At 35.7% G+C, this 13,724-nt stretch overlaps 1 long non-coding RNA gene across 6 annotated transcripts in view; it reads left to right on the top strand.

Moving 5' to 3' along the window:
- The window catches only part of LOC105466370 (uncharacterized), a 216,731-nt gene extending 207,501 nt beyond the window's left edge, over positions 1-9,230 (top strand). For all 6 annotated transcript variants that reach the window (XR_011619872.1, XR_011619874.1, XR_011619868.1 and 3 more), the window contains 2 exons: positions 7,737-7,816; positions 9,105-9,230. This is a non-coding gene — a long non-coding RNA (uncharacterized lncRNA). The remainder of the gene's footprint in view (positions 1-7,736; positions 7,817-9,104) is intronic.
- Positions 9,231-13,724: the final 4,494 nt, after the last annotated feature.

Genomic DNA, 13,724 nt, shown 5'->3' with positions numbered 1-13,724 from the left:
CTCACACCAGTTAGAATGGCGATCATTAAAAAGTCAGGAAACAACAGGTGCTGGAGAGGATGTGGAGAAATAGGAACACTTTTACACTGTTGGTGGGATTGTAAACCAGTTCAACCATTATGGAAAACAGTATGGCGATTCCTCAAGGATCTAGAACTAGATGTACCATATGACCCAGCCATCCCATTACTGGGTATATACCCAAAGGATTATAAATTATGCTGCTATAAAGACACGTGCACTCGTATGTTTATTGCAGCACTATTCACAATAGCAAAGACTTGGAAGCAACCCAAATGTCCATCAGTGACAGATTGGATTAAGAAAATGTGGCACATATACACCATGGAATACTATGCAGCCGTAAAAAAGGATGAGTTTGTGTCCTTTGTAGGGACATGGATGCAGCTGGAAACCATCATTCTTAGCAAACTATCACAAGAACAGAAAACCAAACACCGCATGTTCTCATTCATAGGTGGGAACTGAACAATGAGATCACTTGGACTCAGGAAGGGGAACATCACACACCGGGGCCTATCATGGGGAGGGGGGAGGGGGGAAGGATTGCATTGGGAGTTATACCTGATGTTAATGACGAGTTGATGGGTGCAGCACACCAACATGGCACAAGTATACATATGTAACAAACCTGCACGTTATGCACATGTACCCTACAACTTAAAGTATAATAATAATAAATTAAAAAAAAAACAAAACAAAACAAAAAAACAAACAAACAAAAAAATCCCTTAGGGCAAGCCCTTTTAAGAACAAAGAACCCTGGGTACATTTTGTTAACTTAAAAAAATCACATATTTTATACATTTGGAAAGGATGCTTAATTTCTGACAAAGGGTTATAGCCTGAAGGCTGGCAGTCCTAAAAGGCTCAAAAGCATAGCCTCTGGCAGACTGTTAGGCAGCACTTTGAGGGAGAAGGGGGTAAAACAGGAATTTAAGCTGAACAGGTTGGTCAAGTATACTATATCCAACATGTTACAGAAAGAGCTATGAGTATTCATGAAGGCAGTCCTGATGCATGAGTACTGAACTAACACGTGTAACATACGACCATGTTCAATTTGGGGGGATGACTTAATATGTAAATGTCACAATTAGGCCCTATACATCAAAAGGTGAAGCAGGGACAGGATGGCATTCTGGCCTCTGTAAACTGGCCAAATCCATGCTTTTCTGTGTCTGCCTGTCTATGTCACTAGTTTTGGAGTCAGAAGTTTGCTCTGTAATCTCAGTTCTCGGATGGGTCTATGAAGAGTTGTTGATTCCGTTTGTTCAGTCGTTTTCTTTTGAGTAGAAAGTTACTGCAATCAGTCTCTTGTCCAATCAAAGCTGTATTAGTATTTGCAAAAATCGCAATTACTTTTGCAACAACCTAATAGTTATTGTCAGGCCTCTGAGCCCAAGCTAAGCCATCATATCCCCTTTGACATGCACGTATATACATCCAGATGGCCTGAAGTAACTGAAGAATCACAAAAGAAGTGAAAATGGCCTGTTCCTGCCTTAACTGATGATATTACCTTGGGAAATTCCTTCTCTTGGCTCATCCTGGCTCAAAAGCTCCCCCACTGAGCACCTCGTGACCCCCACCCCTGCAAGCCAGAGAACAAACCCTTGACTGTAATTTTCCTTTACCTATCCAAATCCTATAAAACGGCCCCAACCCTAACTCCCTTCGCTAACTCTCTTTGTGGACTCAGCCTGCCGGCACCCAGGTGAAATAAACAGCCTTGTTGCTCACACACACACACACACACACACACACACACACAAAAAAAAAAAAAAAAAAAAAAAAAAGAAAAGAAAATAATATATGTCCCATATCAAAGGCTTTCCAAAGTGTGTTTCTCAGAGGCAAACAAGCATTCATTCAAAAGAGGCACTTAAAACTTTTTGTTGTGTAAATGGAGGTTCTGCATACAATTTGATTTGAAAAAGAATCAAAGAATACAGTTCCTAAGAATGGTTTCAAAGGAACAATTTATAGATAATATAAGTTATCTATAACTACACCACAAGAAAGTAATAAATATGACTCATAAACCTTTAATACCGTAATGGCCTGTGAAGAAATTCTACACTTCTTTCCTTGACTCTGAAGACCCTTGGCAATCTTGCTCAATCTACTTCTTATCTCAGTTCCACTCACCATGCATTTTCTCCTCTGGTCAAATCTAACTAACTCTATTCACCATACATGCCATACTATTTACCAGATCTAATATTCTGTATAATTACTATATTTTCACCTAGAGAAGCCTTCTTCCAGATATCCACATTTTCATATTTTAGGAACTAGTTCATTTGTCATCGATTCTAATGACACATTTCCCTCTTCTGAATGTCTAAAACGTTTTATCTATACATTGTTTTGGTTGTTTTTTAATGGCACTTCAGCATAGTATAACCGTTGCTTAAATATGCATTGCTCCAAAGGCAAGATCATCATCCAACACAACTGTGTACCATATTCACCTCTTCTTACACCACCATGCTCTCTTATATTAATATTATTTGGATAGTTACTATTGACTGCATTATCTATAAATATATTATGGCATTTGACAGATCTAGTGTCAAATTCCACTCTTTGTATTTGTAGCTGTGTAATCATGGGCTATTTATCCACTCTATACTATACATTCATGAAAATGATTAGTGGAAAATAAGTTATGTAGTATATCTACAAAATCTTGCAATAAAGGCACACAATAAACACTTCATAAATAGAAATCATCTAAATTTAAATTCTCAATACAGATTTTAGGATACCAGGATATAATGAATCAGGTTTTTCTCCCTTTCTTTTTTACATATTGCCTAAATAACATTCTTACTGCTTAATCAATGTCTTTACATTTTCCTCATACTCTAGCAATTTGCCTCTTTCATTTCCAGAAAAACAAACAAAACAAAACAAAAAAAAACCTCTGAAGTTTTTGGTCTTTGGCCAACGTGACCAAAAGTTCAAAAATAATTCAGAAAATATGGTTCTATGATGCTTTCCCTTCAATAAAACAGCAAGTGCAACTTTAAAGAAAAAGTTCTACACATTTTCTGAGAGGACTAGAGCTCAGACAGCCTGCCAAAGAATTTCACGTGTATCTATAAAGTTTTGCACAAGGATTTAAAAAGATTAAGACAGTAGCTGCTTTGCTAAGAGTATTAGATTCCAAAGGAAATATGCTCATAAAATATTTGTAAATTCCCTTTAAAAAGAGGTACAAAACACTGAAAAATTTTATTATACTATTAGAATTTACAAATTGATAGTGCAAGGCAATCATCCTGTGATGTGCAGTCTGTGATTTGCAGTTCTGGCCATTAAAAGAAGTTCATGATGTTAAGGCCTTTGCTCTTTTTTAAATCCAGTCCTTCCTGTTTTCTTCCGTAACCTTTTGTAAATGGAAGGCTCTGACAATCTTTCAGGATTCAAGAACTAACTCTGGCATACCTACATCTGCATCTGTCTCAATTTTGGTTTGGTGACTGAGTTTAAGCATCTTCTGTGGTTCCAGAGACAGCCTTCCTGGACTCTCTATGGAATGTGGATTGCTGGTTGTTCTTTCACATTTTAGCAGTTGTTGTGGCCCTATGTAAACTGAGAAAGTATTTTTCAATCGAGTATTATGTCAAGAATATCCCCGTAATTCTTTAACATGGAGCTTTGTTTACCCTTCAAGAGCATCAAGAGTAAGCAGATGAGCCCCGCTCTGTCTCTGTAAGTCCATAAACAGATTAGAGAAAAACATGACAATTTTAATAAAAAACAGCAATATGACACAAAACTGATTAATATGAGAGCAAAATCCAGCTTAAAAACATGATAACTTTTCAACCACATTTGTGTGAACTTGCTCTCTAGATGTGTACTTTTTCAATGTAAAATCTTTACTGCTTATTTTTAAAGTACAAGTTAACCAAACCTATAAATATTGTTAATATTAATGTTAATTAATTAATTAATTTGAAGCCGAGTCTCACTCTCACCCAGACTGAAGTGGAGTGGCACAATCGTGGCTCACCGCAACCTCCGCCTCCCAGACTCAAGAGATCCTCCTGCCTCAGCCTCTCGAGTGGCTGGAATTACAGGTGTGCACCACTACCGCCTGACTAATTTTTGTATTTTTAGTAGAGACAGAGTTTTACCATGTTGGCCAGGCTGGTCTCAAACTCCTGACCTCAAATGATCCACCTGCCTTGGCCTCCCAAAGTGTTGGGATTACAGGTGTGAGCCACCACACCTGGTCTAATGTTAATTATTTTAAATATATTTTAGAATACAAGATTTCATTGTTCTCTGAATTCAGTAGTCCAATAAATCTGGTTCAGACTCTTTTGATTTGTTATCTGGATTACTGCAACTATTTCCTAGTTTCCCTGTCATTAGTATTATACACTTCAAATTTCTTTAACAGTGATATTCCGAAAAAGCAAACATCATTAGCAGTTCCTTACTGTAAATCATTTAATCACTGCTCACTTCAGGATAAAATTTGCACCACGATGTATCAGATATTCAGGAGTTGAGACCTATTCATTTTCTTTTCTAATTTCAACCTTCTCCCCAAATGCATACCTACTCTCACAAACTACTACTCATTTCCAGAAAGGTCTACCATCTTTCTTGGCACAATTTTGGATTGGATTGGTATTGACTTTGCTTAGAATGCTCTTTTTATAGGTGGGTATCCTTCTTAGTTAATGTATTAGTCAGGGTTCTCTTAGAAGGACAGAACTAATAGGATATAGATCACTGAACAGTCTGTCTGCAAGCTGAAAGGAGAGCCAGTCTGAGTCCTAAAACTTAAGAACTTGGAGTCCGGCATATGAGGGCAGAAAGCATCCAGCACGGGAAAAAGATGTAGGCTGGGAAGTTAGGACCATCCCTCCTTTCACATTGTTCTGCCTGCGTTATATTTGCTAGAAGCTGATTAGATATTGCCCACCAGATTAAGGGTAGATCTGCCTTTCTCAGACCACTGACTCAAATGTTAATCTCTTTTGGCAACACCCACATGGACACACCTAGGATTAATATTGCATCCTTCAATCCAATTAAGTTGATACTCAGTATTGACCATCACAGTTAATCATTAAGATTCTTCTTGTGTTACTTTCAAGAAGTATTCCCTGGCCCACCCAGATATTCAATGTATAAATATAGTACCATTGTTATAAATATGGGTAAGTCAGATTCATGCTTTCATTTACCTAATGTAGTATTGCTTAAGGGTTTGAGCTTTATTTAATAATTTCAGTCTAATTTGTTGCTTCTGCCTCTTCAAATCCCACAGTGATGAAATATTTCCTTTCATTTATTCTTTCAAGATATGTTTGTATACCAGTTTTGAACATACTTTTAATATCTACTACTTCTAACCAAACAAAACTGAAAGGTATTAACATCATTATCATCATCATCAAATATCATCATGCAGTTATAAAAAGACAAGCTGACCCTATATTAGCCCTCTTCCACTTGATAAACTAAATGGAGAAGATACTACCTGGGTTAGTAAGAGTTTAATCTATCCTAGGCATTTTTATAATATATTCAGTATACATGAATTAATTCTCCCATAAATGGCAAATAGGTAAGTAATATTTTCTCTACTTTACAGTTGAAGTATAGGGAGGTTAAGTAACTTGCCAAAAAGAATCATGAAATGAATACATATGAAGTCAAGATACAGAAGCAGGCAGTCTATTTAACATTATACCATCCTGTCAGAAAACAGACACTGGGGACTTCCAGAGATGAAAGGGAGGGAGGGAGACAAGGGTTGAAAAACTGTCTATTGGCTACTATTCTCACTACCTGAATGACGGGGTCATTCATACTTCAAACCTTAGCATCATGCAATATACCCATGTAACAAACCTGCACATATATCTTTTGAATCGAAAATAAAAGTTGAAATTTTTTAAAAAGGGGTAAAATAGAAATTGAAAAAAAAAAGTAATTGGAAAAAAATACCATCCTGATTTTTAAAAATTATTTTTCTCTATAATGAGAATATGTTGAGAATGTATCCTGAAAATTATAAAAAAACACCCCCAAATAGTATTAGTAAGAAATATGTTATTACAAGAAAAAAAAATCTCTATTTTTCTAAAGTTATGCTGAAGGTAATCAGTGTAACCTAATCAAATGTTAATTCTTAAAAGTTAAAAGTGCAAATAATATACTTTTATACACACAATGTTTCAAAACAACCTATTGATTATACACTGTAAATTATATGTGAGAATTTAGTTAATAAACTAGTTTTGTTTTCTTTTGTCAAACATGCTATTGAAAATAGAATCTCTATCATCTATAATAATTCAGTGGAGCTATATAAACAAAGTATTAGCTATTAATATTCAATGCTCTTTTAAAGAGATTCATATCTGGAGTACAGAAATGGACTAAATGAGGTTTACATGGTTTTCTGAATATAACATGCTATTTTTCTGCCATGTTTCACTACTTGATTAAACAATTTTCCTAAAAGAATATGCTCTGAGCTTAAGTGAGCAGTGCTTACAACAAATTGCCAGTGATGTAACCCAAAAGCCCAGTGATAAGCCCCCAATATCACCTCCATATTAATGTGAAGATTCAGTTCCTTAAGAGATTTTCACTGTCCAATTGTAAAACCCAACAACTAGAAATTTGCACTGATGGAAAATGTATTCTAAGTCCTTGAGACTGGAAGAACTCAATGATAAAGTATTAGATACTACTTAAGACAAACCTTGCCAAGAAAAGACAGAAAATTAAGAGGAGATCAATCTATGTATGGAGCTCAGTTTTCTGCCTAGCATTAATCATAAAATTGAAAATAAAAAGGAAGTGGACCTAATGACATTCACAGAACTCTCCACCTCAAATCAAGAGAATAGACATTCTTTTCAGCAACACACAGCACTTATTCTAAAATCAACAACATAATTTGAAGTAAAACCCTCCTCAGCAAATGCAAAAGAAAGGAAATAATAATAATAATAAACAGTATCTCAGACCACTGTGCAATCTAAAAAAGAATTCGGGATTAAGAAACTCACTCAAAACCATGCAACTACATGTCCATCTGACAAAGGGCTAATATCCAGAATCTACAAGGAACTTAAACAAATTTATAAGAAAAAAACAAGCATCCCCATGAAAAAGTGGGCAAAAGATATCAAGAGACACTTCTCAAAGGAAGACATTTATGAGGCCAACAAACATATTTTTAAAAAAGCTCATCATCACTGGTCATTAGAGAAATGCAAAACAAAACCACATTGAGATACCATCTCACGCCAGTTAGAATGGTGATCATTAAAAGGTCAGGAAACATCAGATTCTGGAGAGGATGTGGAGAAATAGGAAGGTTTTTACACTGTTGGTGGGAGTGTAAATTAGTTCAATCATTGTGGAAGACAGTGTGGTGATTCCTCAAAGATCTAGAACTGGAAATACCATTGACCCATCAATCCCACTACTGGGTATATACCCAAAGGATTAGAAATCATTCTACTATAAAGACACATGCACACATACTGCAGCACTGTTCAGGAAAGAAAAGACTGTTACTTTAATGTTTAATGTTTACTTTAATGTTTAACATTTACTTTAATGTTAAAGCCCATTACTGTTAGATTGGATAAAGAAAATATGGTATATACACACCATGGAATACTATGCAATCATAAAAAAGAATGAACTCATTTCCTTTGCAGGGATATGGATTAAGCTGGAAACCATAATTCTCAGCAAACTAACACAGGAACAGAAAACCAAACACTGCATGTTCTCACTGGTAAGTGGATGTTGAACAATGAGAACATACGAGCAAAGGGAGGGGAACATCACACACCGGGGCCTGCTGAGGGGTGAGGGGCAAGGGGAGGGATAGTATTAGGAGAAATACTTAATGTAGATGATGAGTTGATGGGTGCAGCAAACCACCAGGGCACATGTGTATCTATGTAACAAATCTGCATGTTCTCACATGTATCCCAGAAGTTAAAGTATAGTAAAAATTAATAATAATAAAGAAAAGAAAAGAAAAGAAAAGAAAAAAGAGGAAAGAAGAGAGGAGAGGAGGAACAGAGGGAAGGAGGGAGAGAGAAATGAGTTAACTTAAAAATTTCAATTAACTTCAAACCTTAGCTAGCAAACTGAAAACCCGATAATTTTGTGTTTTCTTTGTAATTTGATCCCTTTGAAAGTGCTGATAGCCAGACTTTAAAAATCAATTTTAGATATGTCTGTCTGACTATTTACTTAGCAGGTGCTTAAGATCCATCAATCATGTACAATAAAACTTCCATTTACAGTGTAATTTCTGGAAGGTTTTCTTATTTATTGTCAAATCAGCAAAGTTGTTCTCCCAGACTCCTAGGCAAGCTAGTTGAAGCTCTGAGATTTGGGTATGATAACTGGACATACCCTCACTCAGCCTTGATAGCTTTGGTTTTCTCAAGCAACCTGGGGAGGAGAATGTTAAGGATGACTCCTCATGTTAGCAATGAGAATGTGGCAGTGCAACTGATTGTGGTAATAGTCAGCAGCAGCCTGGAAAAACTAGAGCACCAATAGCCAAAAAACATATTTTTCAGTTTCATTAAAATTCTTATATGTGATATCTGTTTCATAAATTCAAAGCTTGAACATGTAGTCTTGTGTTCATTGCAATGACTATCTCATAGTCTCAGAAGGCTTTTTAATATTTACAGGGAATAATCTTATTTTGTCTCAAATGGGTGTGTATATATTACCTATATATACATATATTTTGTGTTTACATAATCTTCTTCCTGTTCATTCCCTTAATATTTTTTGCCTCAACATGTACAGAGAGTATAGAAAAGGTATTCTACCAGTACCAGTACTTGAAAGTATTCATTGAATTAGTTACCTACCTTTTTTTTTTTTTCCTCTTTCAACAATGCCTCTATGTTAGGAAAAATATTGGTTAGAGAAATACTGTATTAAGCTAGATTTGATGTGAATTTATGAGAGAGTGAAAAGCAGGTATATAATAATTTGAAATGTGTTTGAAAAGTAATGTTTACATACTGAATAACCTGTTCTTTTATTTTCAGATTCTGGATTAGAATGCCTCAACATAGAACAGAATACTACTATGTCATCACATTTCAAGATGCCTCATCATTTCTGTTATTTGTGCCATGTGTATTTATTTATTTGAATACTTAGCATATTTTAAATAAACGCTTAAAAAGGAAGTTTGACACTAGTAAAATATTAGTCATCTCAAGGGCTTGCACTAATTGGACTATATATCCAATCATATAAAAAAAAATATACTGAGAAAGATCCTACACCTGGGCTCTATTGCCTGCATCAGTTAAGTCCTTTTAGTACTTTCTGAAAATGAACTATGCCCGGGATCCTTAGAGCAGTCATCAGAGATGTAAGGATATCTTATCACTCCTGTGAATTCACACCTACCGAGGAATTTTTTGAAGTAGCAATTTTTGAATTTCTGTTCCTCTTGAAATATCAGTGCTGCACTTAAAATTCCCAGTACCTGCATATTTAGAAGTGCATCTTTGCTAGACATGGTTTGGAATGTTCCTGTACCCCTTGCAGTGAATCTGCCCTTCCTCCTGCTCACAATGCCTGCCAAGTGGCCACATTTGTTTAAACCTTGTGTTTCCTTAGCCCAGTTCTTAAAACCAAAGTTAGACAACTAACTCCAGGGAGTCTATCATCAGAAGAACAAAACACTATGTTTTGTAGGACCTGGGATAATCAATATCCTTCCTAGAAAGGTGAAATTTGGAAACAGGGACTATTTTCAAGACAACTGTAAGCAGCTGAGCTGAAATGTCATGTAAAGCCTAGAACTGAGGAAGCCCCTTTGAGCTATCTGCACAAGAAGCTATCTGCACACGGTTCAGTTGAGGATGGGTCAGGGCAATGTACGATCAATCTACAGTAAGAGATCAAGACTCCCATTCTAGTTTCATTCTGTCATTGAAAATGTTTTTTTAGAAAAAATGATTATCCTCAGAATTTCAATTTTCCCTCTGTTAAAGAGATGATATTTACACGTTTGGCAGGGTTGTTCCAGAATCAAGGAAGAAAATGTTTCTGGCCTGTACTAAATATCCAAAAAAGTAGTTATTAATATTATCATCACTCTAATGCCTACTTCTTTGTCGATTCTGAGGTCCCTGATGATAGAGTTCGTGGCTTATTCCTCTTTGCATTTGCAGAATCTCTCACACAATGCCTGGAACCAAGGAGATGTTGCATATTTATTTGCTGCTTTTAATAGAACTGCCCCAAACAAAACTAGGACTTAATGTCAGTGAAGCAGTAGTAGCAGGTCAGGTGGGAGAAGTTTGTGAGACTGGTGATGTTGGGAAAATACCAGCCACACACAGAACTGCAGGAAAGTCCGGGAAATTCATACAGAGACATAGGTCATACTACTGAGAGGAAGCCACTCACAGAAATGGGAAGTAATCAACTTCCATAAATTAGTGAAGACCAGAAAGAAAACAGAAGGCAAGTATGTCTCAGTTAGAAAAGCCTGCACTTTGATAGCTATCAACTTGGGACATATAGTAGGTAATAACAGCATCAGGAAAATGTTTTAGAAGTTAGCATACAGTTACCAGATAAGATAGAAAATGCCCAGTTAAATTTGTTTCTCAGGTAAAGGGAGAATAATTGTTTTAGTATAACTAGTTTCCATACAACACATTGTCTTTCTTCATTCTTACAACAACCCTGCCAAGTGTGTGTAACTATAATCTTTTGATGAAAGAGGAAACTGAGATTCCAAGGAAAATCCTATGTAGTATTTGGGACATATTTAAACACAAAGAAATAAGATGTTGCTTACCTGAAAATCAAACTTAACTGGTATCCTATATTTTATTCGCTAATCTGATAAACTAAATTAGTGTGTGAAGGTTAGGATGCAGGTAGGATGCCAGGCTAAAGTGACATGTAGTCAAAAACTTGACTGACTTCAATCAGTTACTACTCCCACCAGCTATATACTGTGGATCCATGGCCCCCAAATATAGCAACCTCATATACAGCAAAAAACTAGATTACTAAACAGTCCCATAGAAAGTAACGTAAAGATGCTCTTCTCAGATTTCCAGTATCTTAAGAGACCTGCATCTGATATTTGGACACTTCTTACCTTCAAGAACCTAGGATCTCCTATTTCCCTTTAAGTAGGAACTGAAGTGGAGCTAATGCCTAAGTCAAGGACAAACCTGAAACTGGATATGGGAAGGACCAGGGCCAGGAATCCAAGCATGTTTTCATTTTAAAAAATAATGTATTTCCTTGTTTTATATTGTATTTAATCCTGTAGACTGTCTCAAATTGCTGCAGGACATAAGCTCAGGAAATCATAAAAGAATAAATAAATGAACAAGCAAAATCTTGTCCAAAGCTAGGCAATTATAAGAAAACTAAGATCAGGCACCCAGCCATATTCTACAGAGTAGGTTCCTTTGCTTCCTACTTCAGACAGCAGCCTGCAGTTCCTTTGCCCCTTTAAATTAACACCTTGATATCCTCAACAAATTAAATTTGCATTTCCTTTTTGGAGTTTCTTTTTGGACACCAGAAGATAGGTATTCTAAAGACCTGTTTGAGTTAATGTAAATAATCAGGCACTGGGAAAGATATTAATTGGAGCCACTTATTTTTGGGAAATTATTTTCGACTCTTGCAGTTTTTGTTACTTTAACTTCATTCTGATTAATTTTTTGTGGTTTCTTGTTAATAAGAGGTAATATGACTTAATTTCCACATTTCTTAAGGTGGGTGTGGAGAATCATTTTAAAGAAATACTTTTAAAGAATGTTATTTTGTAAGTTCCAGGACTTTTTAATAAGGTGATTGTAGAAAATACTATTTTTTGCTGGTTAGATTCAGTGTTTTATACCATAGGCTTGTAGTAAATAACAGCAATACTTAAGTGACATGTAGTAAAAAGCTTGACTGAGTTCAGTTGGTTACTACTTGCACAAGTTAGACTGGATCTGACGGCTACAAAGCACAATGATTTATTTCAAATACTACTTTTTGGTGACTACCATTATCAAATGAAATATTTCTACATTTTTTTTCCTGTTGTAATAGGTCTCTGCGTATGTCTCCTATTCCTGTCCACAAGGTCCACATAAAGACTGAGGAACTCTTTCACCATCAGGAACTCAGGATCTCTTTCACCATCATAAGAAAGGAGACTTAATAGTCGGCACTTTAAGACAGCATATTTTTTGGGTCTTTGCAAGGAGTTACAGTAGCAGTAGAGACAAAACCATGTCAGTAAAAACTCAGGATCCATTTACTTCTCAAAGATACAAGTACTAAGCTCTCATTCAAATACTAAAAGAATGAAAGAAATGACTGGGTACTCTGTTCACTACATGCTGTCCCTGTTCTCTCAATGATGTATTTATTCTTTTTAATTTTCTATTTGAAATACATTGACACTTTAGGAAAATGCTCTAATACTGTGATACTTTTCAAAGATCCAAAGTCACCCAAATTGCCTTTTCTGACATATTTATTAAGTAGCATTCCCTTATTTTACCTTTACTGTTAGAAAAGAACAGATTCATCTATAATGTGATATATATATAAGGAGGAAGATGGAAAGAGGAGGTATCATTTTTAATAACTTATCATATTTTTAACCAATTACTCAATAAACAACTATCTGCATAATTAGAAGGACCTGCAATATGACTAGGGTAGGGTTAATTTATAACTACCCAGGACTACAAATGGCTAAATACCAAATAAGAAGCCTCTTCTCTCTTCTTTTTCTTCTAGTATTCTCAAATGGTGTTGACTATGCCAGAATTTTTGCTCATATGGAACTCAAAAATCCTCCTTTTTCAACAATAAAAATTATAAAAGATGTAAAATAAACTTGCTTACTTATTTGATATCTCCATTGTATTGATCAGTGTTCCACTGCAAGAAAGGAAAATCACTCTGGCTAGTTCAAACATGCGGAATTTATTATTGGTATTAAATGGCTTGCAAAATGCATGCAGATATTGAAGGAAGACTACAGACTAAGCTTTTAGTTGATGGTTTCAAAAGCTACACTCCGGAACTGGGTTATCAAAGGAACTGTAATTTGCGTTCACAATAATGAACCAATCAGAAGAGTGAATAGCCACCATCCAAAGTCTGCATCAGAAATGCAAACATTTCCTTCATAGAACTTGCCAACCGAAGCTGCAGAAGTCTCACAAAACCTGATTTTCACATACAGTATTTCACACAACGACATCTCGTAAAAAAAAAAAACAACTACATTCATCCAGGTATAAGAAAATTAGAGTAATGCAATTCTTAGCTTTCCATATTTAGCACTTTAGACAGTTCACCATAAGAAATTGTTGCTAAATGCTAGCTCTGAAGATCTATGAAGTTAATCCATCTTCGCTCATCTTTCAAGCCTCATCTCTTCCCGATCATGACCATCTCTTATTCTAAGTGACTGCTTGTTTTCTGTCAATTTTATTATAAAATATTACTTTTGCAACAACCTAATACATCAACTTTCATCATCTGGTTGATTAACTTTCTGCTTCCAATGTCTAAAACACTTTTCTTTACACTTACAAACTCCTAAACTTCCCCCTGTACACCAAACTCCCTTCCCCATAACCCCAACACACACAGACACACACACACCTGGCTCA

The sequence above is a fragment of the Macaca nemestrina genome, chromosome 2 (genome assembly GCF_043159975.1).
Source record: "Macaca nemestrina isolate mMacNem1 chromosome 2, mMacNem.hap1, whole genome shotgun sequence".
Taxonomy (NCBI): Eukaryota; Metazoa; Chordata; class Mammalia; order Primates; family Cercopithecidae; genus Macaca; species Macaca nemestrina.
Note: the sequence above shows the minus strand (reverse complement) of the source record. Positions and strands in the feature narration are given on the sequence as shown.